Raw genomic sequence first — 9,454 nt, forward strand, 5'->3', positions numbered from 1 at the left:
TTTTCATTTTCCTTGCAATTGTAGTCTGCTGGACTTGGGCTACAAATAAATGTGGTTCTACTCAAATGATTTCATCCACCATGACTCCTAACTCGTCATCTGTGAAACGGGGATGTTTCTGTGGTGACATATTGGTGGGAAACAAGGAACAATATGAGTAATGAAATTTAGGTGTTGTGTAATGAGGGAGTAATTGAGAACAAATTAGGTGTAGAGGTGCTATTATGTGTGGTGGGGGTGCTGTGAGGGTGTGGGATATGTGCCCAGTGAAAGATGGAGGGGTGCCTATTCTCCAGGACTGTACTTTTAAATGGTGCTCTGTCTTCTGTGTGGGCCATTGTAGATGCAAAGAATTGTGGTGGGTGAAGGGGTGTGTTTTATAGTGTAATTTGTAGGTGTGTCAAGTGTGTGAATGTGTGTCAGGTGTGTGATTTTCAAAGCTCACCAATGTGGTGTAGTTGATTACTGTGAGGACTGCTACAGTTCGCACGGCCATTGGAAGACCTCCATGGCATGACTGCCATGCTGGTTTTTGACATGTAATAGGTTCGGTGGTAGGTTGATGGGCTGGTGGTTCCTCGGATTGGACCACCTATTTCCTGCCTTCCCGAGTCCAGATGGGTGTCGGGTTTCTGGCTGTCTTTAAATGGGCCTGGCTGTGTGACTCAGAATACAGCGGTCAGTGAGACCGCCAACATGGCAGTCTTTTGGCAGCCGCCACCATGGCAGTCTGGCAGTCCGACTGCCAAATTTGCAATGAGGCCCATAATCATTTGTGTGCTGTATACTTTCATCAGTAAAACTGAATGGCAGTGTGAATTGTATTTGTTTTTTAATGGAAAATGTGCTGCTTGTAAATGACAGAACACTACCTCACCATGCTTCAGTATTAACTTTACGACAGTGTGCTCCAAAATGCACCATCGACTACATACCACATCCTTTCCACTCTCCTGCTAATTGGGCATGGGATCATTTGCAACACTTGTTCTTTGTGTAACCCCTGGATTTTTCACAATCCCTATGACATCTTTGATGTAACATTGATGGGAGAATCCCCACTCTGAAAATTGTCCCGGTATCACTAGAACAGAAAACAGACCCCAGCACCAAAATAAAAATGCACCTAATTAGGTAAACAGTGGCCAACATTTGCACTTGTGAAGACATGCTGTATAAGTGATTTGCAAGGTATGGGAGACTGCATGCATTTGTGCATGTTGCAGGAAGTGCTTGTGGTAGTATCGGGTAAATCAGCAGTAAACAATTGCCATAAAACCAGCATAGACATCGACCTGTCAAACCAGCACTTCGGGGAATGCCAGATTACCTCATGGGCCAGTCCAACCCTGTACTTGATCTATGTCCCTCCCTTTTAGGTGTGGCTTGACAGCACATTTGTCTACAAAACTTATTGTTTCCAGTGTTTCAAAATAAACAAAGTGGATGTTGACCATGTCTAGAGGAATCATTTTAAAAACTCGCTTACAGTAACATTTCTGTTTTTATCTATTATTAACGTTTGTTATTTGTTGTATTATTCTTAACGTTTTTAACAAAAGTTTAAAAGAATAATTAATTTTTGTTTTTAAATGAAGTTTATTGTTATAGAAAAAAATATTTAATAATTCTATGTAATTTTTAACTTTAAAAAAATATAGATATCAACTGTACAAGTTGAAAGAATCTAGTTATTTATTTTTTCTATGAGGTGTTAGTTTAAGTTTCTGACGCCATTATTTTCTATGAGGGTATGTTGCAGTACCTGTGCGGTGCCTGACTTCAGTGCTGGACTGGACTACATTTGCAACTGTTTGGTCAACTTTAGGGATGTAGTAACTTTAGAAATGTGGTTTGTGAATAGCAATGGGCTTACTCTTTGGTGTATGGGTTATTGCAGTAACCTGCCTGTCTCTCAAGTTCTCTTTAACATTTTGATAAACCACTTCCATTTTGTAGTAGATACACCCATCTTCCCACCACTCCACCCTGCTCCCTCCATGGTGTAGTAAGTAAGGAGTACAACTGTAGTGCTACTTTACATACTGCAAAATGCAGTTTGTGAATTGGGTGCATTGGCATATCTTCTGGACTACATCAGAATATGTTCCCTACAGAAAATTCACAATTGGAAACAGCCATTGCTTTGTATTATTCAAGTTATTCGGTTGCCTTTTTATCAATTATATTTTCACATATTTGGAAATCAGTTGTTCTGGCAAGAAATAGAAAGGTACACTGTAGAGAAAATACAAGCAGAAACAGGGCTGCAAAAGGGAAGTGTGGTAATTTCAATGTAATCATGGCTTGATTTTCTTACCTTGCTCAGCTGCAAATCCCAGAGTATCAAATATACATCTCTTGGCATCAAACTTGATAAAAGTTTGAACCTTCAAGCTCAAATAAGCTCAATAACTAAGCCTGCCTAGTACTAGATGACACTTTTGTGGAGGATTAAACCCTATATCAGATCAATGGACTCCAAAACAGCGATGGAGTCTTTAGTTTCATCAAGCTGTGACTAGGTAATTTCCCTTTATACAGGTATACGTAAACTGCATCTAGTGCCTCTGTGAGCAACTCTATATGCAGCAGCAAGACTGATCACGGGAATTAAATGTTTTGAACATGCACCCCAAGACACCTGGCACAAGCCACTCCTTAAAGACTGTGGAGTCTTGTCCTATCTATTTCAAGGAATGCCCCCAACATCTGGAACTCATCTCCGCCCTCAGTATACACCAACCCCCTCATTCATGGCATTTAAACAGGACCTGAAACAACCACCTTCAACAATATTCCAAGAATTAGATATAGTACTAAGCCTCTACATTAATCTGAACAATGTTATACTCCTCTTATTAAAATTTCACCTCTGTCATATGTTTTATCACACTATATATTTTTGTGCATACGCTGTTGTTATATGCATACCTATTTTAAGCCTCTCTGGCACCCGATGTCTGGTATGGGTTACTAAAAATGGAATAAACAAATTAAACAAACAAATAAATAAGTACCATTCAGGAGCAACAATCATACATGTTATTAGATGCTTCATTTGACCCAAGAAGCTTCAACATGAACTTGAATGTAATCAGAATGATTGTAGAACGGTCACTTGAGAGCACAAGATTGACGTCTCCTGATAGCCCCCGTGACACCCAAATCACCAACAATCTTTTTTACACTTATTTTGGGGCCAATATTATTAATGCCTTACTTCCTCTGCCTGTTGTGACCAGGAGCTGCATTTGGTTGCCTGCAGTCAACGTGTTCTGCTGATTTCCAAATAGAATTACAGCTATTGCTCTGAGGCTCCACTGGTCCTGTAACTGGGATTTCTATTAGGAGAGGTGGAGTTCACTTCAGGAAAGGGCACACTTGGGCCTGAGACCCTCTCACACCTGGTTTTAGCTGTTGAACCTGAAACCTCAAATGGTTTGATTTAAACATGTCACTGTAAATACTAATAAGCATAAACATGCAGTTTCTCTGCCACCAAATAAATCCAAAATTGTCGACTCTGTTGAACCTTAACCACACTTCCGTAAGAGTTATAGGCTGTTAGGTTTAATACTGATAACACTGCTATAGAGATTAAAAATATTTGTGAAGATATGAGTGGTTTCTCTATGAACATTTCTGACAATTCAATTAAAATACAAGCCAACAAAACTAAAATATTACAAATATTTCCTATCACAGCCAAACATTTTTGTCTGAATAAACTTTCATTAGATTTGAAAAATAAAAATAGGTGATGTAATATAGGAAATTTTATTTGCCTGTGGTTATATAGGTCAATAATTGTTGCCAGTATCTGTAGAACGTACTGCCTAGCTTTTGATTTTCAAATTCCTTCAAAATTTGAGATTGATACTCCATCACATCACAGCCTTGCCAAGCCAAAGTTATTTTCAAAATTACCACTTAGTGATGATAAGGAAAGCTGCAAGAGCTGCAAGAGATATTCCTTCTCTACTGGTTAATTGCAATCAAATCTTTATTCATCAAGGTTTTGCTAATGTAAAAGGTACCATATGCAAAGAATTCACTGCTCTGCGACTATGCTACGGAATTCTGGATTCAAATATGCCCTCTTCAATCAGTCAACCATGGGCATTTAGAAAGATGACATCTCTAAATCATTTTATCACCCTGATGATGTTTGTGCACTTCTGGATCTTCATTTCCCTCTCTCCACCGATACTCATCAGACTTTCAACTGATGTTTCTTGTGCCTCCACCTTTTCTTCAAATGTTGGCCTGCTGGTATTATGATATTTACCCTACAGGCACACTTTCCACTGGTTCTTCATGTACATGCTTATGTGAAATTCCAAACTGCTATTAATATTTGGTTGATGTCTTCTATATGTTAGTCTCCGTATTTTTTCTTTCCTATCTCTTCTTATCTCAGGGCTAGTACAATCTCATGATTACTTTATCATAGTTTCCAGTCCTATTATTTATGATTGTATTTTGCCTATCCTCATTTCTTAATGTCTACAGTTATGATAAGTTGTGCAATATTAAAATTGTATCTCTTAATGTTAAAGGTTTACGACACCCAGTTAAACATGTGGAAATATTACATTATTTGGTTAGACATAAGGCTGAAATTTGCTTACTTCAAGAAACACATGTTGATGACAACATGTTATCTTATGCGAAAAGAAAATAGGCAGGTCACATTCTCTTCTCTCCCACCATAGGAATAAATGGAGTGCAATTCTATTCTCAAACAAGCTTCAACTACAGATATTAGATAAGCGTTCCGATAATGAGGGTAGATTTCTGCTTGTTAAAGTTAAACTTTACGCTACCATTTTGCATTGAATTAATATTTATAGACAAATGGCTGATGACCCGACTTTTTGGAATAATATTACTTCTGAAATTGTTAATTTGGCTAATGTTTTGCTTATTGTTTTGATGACTTTAACCTAATTTGGAATCCCTTCTTCTCAATTTAGACCCCCTAGAGCTTCTTATGCGCTCAAAACACTATTTAAAAACATCAAACTTATTGATATATGGCACCTGGCTTTTCCAACACATACGGATTTAACTTTTCTCTAATCCTCATAATTCATATTCACAAATTGATTATTCATTATCCTCAAAATACTTAGTCCATGCTATCTCTGACCCTACTATTGGAAACATTGATATTTCGGACCATGCCTTGACCTCTCTTTGTTGACAACTGGATAAAGCAAACAATCTCACTCAAGATGGTGTTTGAATGTTGATATTGCTATCAATGAAAACAATAAGTGTAAAAAAACCTGCTATTAAAGAGAAGACCACAGTGGTGATTGTGGGCTTCCTACCCATTACAAGTTTTCAAAGGGCAAGGTTTCCACCGTGTGGCGGCATTGGACTCAGATCCACATGGAGCCGAGTCCAATGCCGTTGCACAGGGGGCCTACCTAGCACTCCCGGAATGCACACCGCTGACAGTGCACATTCCAACAGTGCTGGGGAGAGGGGGCCTATGCCATTGACAGTTGAACTGCCATGGAAAGGCTGGCGGAGAACATTGTTGTAATCAGCACTGTGGCACTGACTTCAGCACCGCCGTGGCTGATTACAACCACAACTGCCATCATCCCATTGGGATCAAAGATCCTGGGGGAGATGGCAGTCCGACCACCAGGTTCATAATGTGGCAGTCGGACCGCCGTAGCCGTTGGAGTCTGACCGACACCTCGAGTCTGGTCTTGTGACCGCCAGACTTGTAATAGGCCCTTAGTTTTTACTGATACAATATTAATTGATTTTGTATATTTTCATATCCTCATACACAATGTACCATTTCTGTACTTTTTTAGTGTTGTCCTTTTCACTTTAAAATTTAAATAAATATTTTGAATATGAGAATTATTGCAAAACCAGATGCTAAGAATATTGCCTGTACATACATTAAACCTTCATTGAACCTCCTCAAATGAATATGTCACCTAGTGCATCCCAGCTGAGGTTTACTATCTTCATTATACAGACACAGATCCAAGCCCATGATGCTCCACACAGACACACAGAAGGATGCAGCCGACCACTGTACGATGTATCCTCCACCTTTACATTATCAAACACAGTTACCTACAATGCCAAAAGGTCACTTTGACTCTGATCAATGTGAACCCCAGAACAGTATTTGATGTTCTGTTTCCGAAAGTTCTGTGAGCCAGCCAAAAATAGTAGAGGGCTGTACAAATACACATAAAATAATAAAATTGCTACTGTTTACAGTTGGAGGATAAAACCATGGGAGCCACTGTTATGCAGCTTGTCTTGATAAGGTCTAATTTGCAGGAAGGTGGGGGGGTGCACCCACAGAAGTGAGTAACAGAGACAAGAGGAAGGAATTATTAGAGTTGGTGTAACCACACTTACTGAAATAAAAAGGTAATGGACCAGGTGTACAAAGATTTTTTGGGTTAGTGAATCGGGCAGTTTGCAATCAGAAAAATGTCTTCTTAAATGTACAAAATGTGATTCGATAACTTGTTACTGAATCACAATTTGCACTTGGGATGCAGTCTTTGGAAGGGGTGGGTTTTGGGTGTCCAGTCCAAATACAGAATCGTTATGGTATGCATTACTGTTTTGCAACTAGTTTCTGTTTGCAAAACAGTAATACTTTACCTCCATTTAAAAAGTGGTGGTAACCTATTCAGAAATGAGAAGGGGTCGCCTTTGAGAATGTTGAAAAAATATTTTTAAGCAGGCAGTGGTCCCAGGGACCAATGCCTGCTTTAAAAAAATGAAACTTCAAAGTTTTTTAAATGCATCCCGGGTTCCTTTAAGGGAAATGGGCTGCAGTTAAAAAACAAGAGATTGCTTTATTAAAAAGCAATTACAAACATGTTGGTTTGCTGACCCCCACAGGCCACCACCCCTGTGATGGCAGCGATTCCAAGTGGGTCACAAATTGTCACCTGCCTCGTTAAAATCCATGAGGTATGTCTATTTGCTACCTACTAGGAATCGCAAGTGAAACTCAAGAGTTTCATACATTAGTACTGATTTCCTAATTTGGACTCGCAGGAAATTGCAATTAGGAAATCGCTATTCCTGACCTTTGTACATCTGGCCCATTGTTATCACACAAACATGTCTGTACACATTTCAATATGTAAATGTATGTAAATCGTATTTCCTTAGCGCAAACCTAGCCAAATGCAGAGTTCAGTTTGTTTTTGCAGTAGGCCATGGGGGTGTAGAGGTTGAAATTAGCATGAAATGCTGAAAACTGCGTCTGTCATGAGTGAGTGGTATTTATAGGGCGTTAATCGTGAGGAGAAGGGGCCTGATCAGGATTTTACGAAGTGTTGTAGTTCCTTTCTGATTTGCATAATAACATATATGTAATGTGTAGTACTTATATCAACAGGTAGCATTATTGAAGGGAAGGATTCCATCAAGGTCAAAGCGAGAAGGCAATTGAAGAAAAAAGTGGAATCCAAGGTTAGGGAAGTGGGGATGCTGCATTTGGGAAAGAGAAGCGCTAGTGGCTGTAGTGGCTGTGGAAAGTAGGAGGCAGGCGTTTAGGAACATGCGGGGTGTAAGTGAAGGAAGGATAAGGCTGAGGAAGAACGTGGCCTGCAACTGGCGAAGTCAGCAAGCATGAAGTTAAGAGAAGGGCCAGGATATGACGAAGAAGAGTTAAGACATTGATTGCTAAAGTTGTAAAGTGGTAATAACAATCTGTAATCTTTGATGGATGCACTTAATATATCATTACATACAATTCGAATTGTTCCACAGAGAACATATGCATTTTTCCAAAAGGGTTGTTTCCATCCAGGCTGTGATTTCCATCTCATATATTCTTTGAGGTGTCTTTATATGTAATCCGAATAGTTTTTTAAATCTGTTAAATCTTTCTTTTTTTTTTTTCTTAGATCGCCTAAACACGTTTTATCTCTCTGCAAGAACGGAGCATATCTATGAGAAAATTTTATTCTACTGTCATACGACTGATAATAATTTATTAGGTATCACTGCTAAACATAAACAGATCAGTCCACAGCCCGGATTTTCGTATCCTCCCTCTTGTGTTTCTATGGTCCTAGAAAAAAGTTTATTGCTACTAAGACTGTGTTTGTTCATGTAGATAAATACAAATTCTATGCCTTTGTTGTACTTTTTACCCCTGCACTTTATTTTCTCCTTATTTTCTAATGTCCCTATTCTTTGAAATGTAAATAAACGCTTATCTTTCCAGTTTGTTACATCCTGGATTTGGCATGTTTTTCTCTTTAAAATTACGTTATAGTATCTGTTGTGTCGATTGTTAACAGTCCATGTCTTTGAACCAGGGTATGAGTAAATATAGGATTATTTTGATTTCTTTCTTCCCCTATTACTGTGCCTGTCTCTTGGTAAAACAAGCACTAACTACAAACATAACACATAAACAACTTCAAAAGAGGAATCCTGTTTAGTGCAAACAAACTGAACGCAGCCCTTTCTCCAAACTCATAAGTGTAGATGACAATGTATCTGGAGAACTAAAGGCTTCAGTTATTTTTCAGGTCATCAAAATATTGTATGGAGTCTATGGAGAATAAACGCTTCCTCGGTTAGTTTGAAGTTATTTCAGTTGAGAGATCTCTTCCAGACCCTTACAGCAACAGATGTGGAGCTGGATCCCCAGATGAGCGGCGTCAGTAGCTGAACCCGTACTTACAATCCCGAGGTCACGAAGTTGTGACTGCTGCTGCTGCCCAGATCTCGGACAGCACTTCTTGTCTTCTGCTGATTAAGAGACTGGGGTTGCTGTGTAGGTCTTCCTCCTTCCCACTACTCTTTCCTCCACTGGACGTGAAGGGATTGGGTACAGATGATCTAGCTTTGAGGGAGCCCAAAGGGGTCGGCCCTTGACATCCCTTTGTGGCATTAGGAACATTTTGTAGAACAGGGCACTACAGCATTTCATTTACCTTCAAAACATGGATATCATAGTCCACTACTTATCGGGAACAACAAAATCCTGCATATTTTTTTATTTCCATTGAGGTATATTACACGCCTGTTTTTTGGTACTCTATTCAAATGTATTTTCTGTTCTAGGTCACGGCTGACAAATGTAACCTTAGTGTCCCACATGGGTGGCTATATCCTAAATTGAACAGTGTCAATCACCTGCTGCCAACTTATTGTGGAGTATTGTTATTTTTTCTAAATATCTTTTGGTAGTGGTTCCTGCAGTGACCATAGGATAGCAGTCAAAAAACCCACAAAACCTTTTGCTAGTGACTTATTAATAGATGAGGATTGTTCTGTTACTCTGCCTAGCCTCAGTGGCTACTTTTTGCTGCTAAGAGATCCACCCCTTCCCCGACCCTTGAGGGACTGCACCTAACCTATATCCAGCCCTTTCTAGGGTTCTTTGATTGCTTATTTTGAAGAAATACTGACCTCAGGGAGTGCTTCGCCA

At 39.3% G+C, this 9,454-nt stretch overlaps 1 protein-coding gene across 1 annotated transcript in view; it reads left to right on the forward strand.

The window, feature by feature from the left end:
• Positions 1-8,204, forward strand: part of C3_1H2orf66 (chromosome 3_1 C2orf66 homolog) — a 129,571-nt gene extending 121,367 nt beyond the window's left edge. Inside the window, exon 4 of the mRNA XM_069221378.1 lies at positions 7,917-8,204. The gene's annotated coding sequence lies outside the window, so the exon portion shown is untranslated. The remainder of the gene's footprint in view (positions 1-7,916) is intronic.
• The last annotated feature ends 1,250 nt before the right edge of the window (positions 8,205-9,454 follow it).

The sequence above is a fragment of the Pleurodeles waltl genome, chromosome 3_1 (genome assembly GCF_031143425.1).
Source record: "Pleurodeles waltl isolate 20211129_DDA chromosome 3_1, aPleWal1.hap1.20221129, whole genome shotgun sequence".
Classification (NCBI taxonomy): Eukaryota; Metazoa; Chordata; class Amphibia; order Caudata; family Salamandridae; genus Pleurodeles; species Pleurodeles waltl.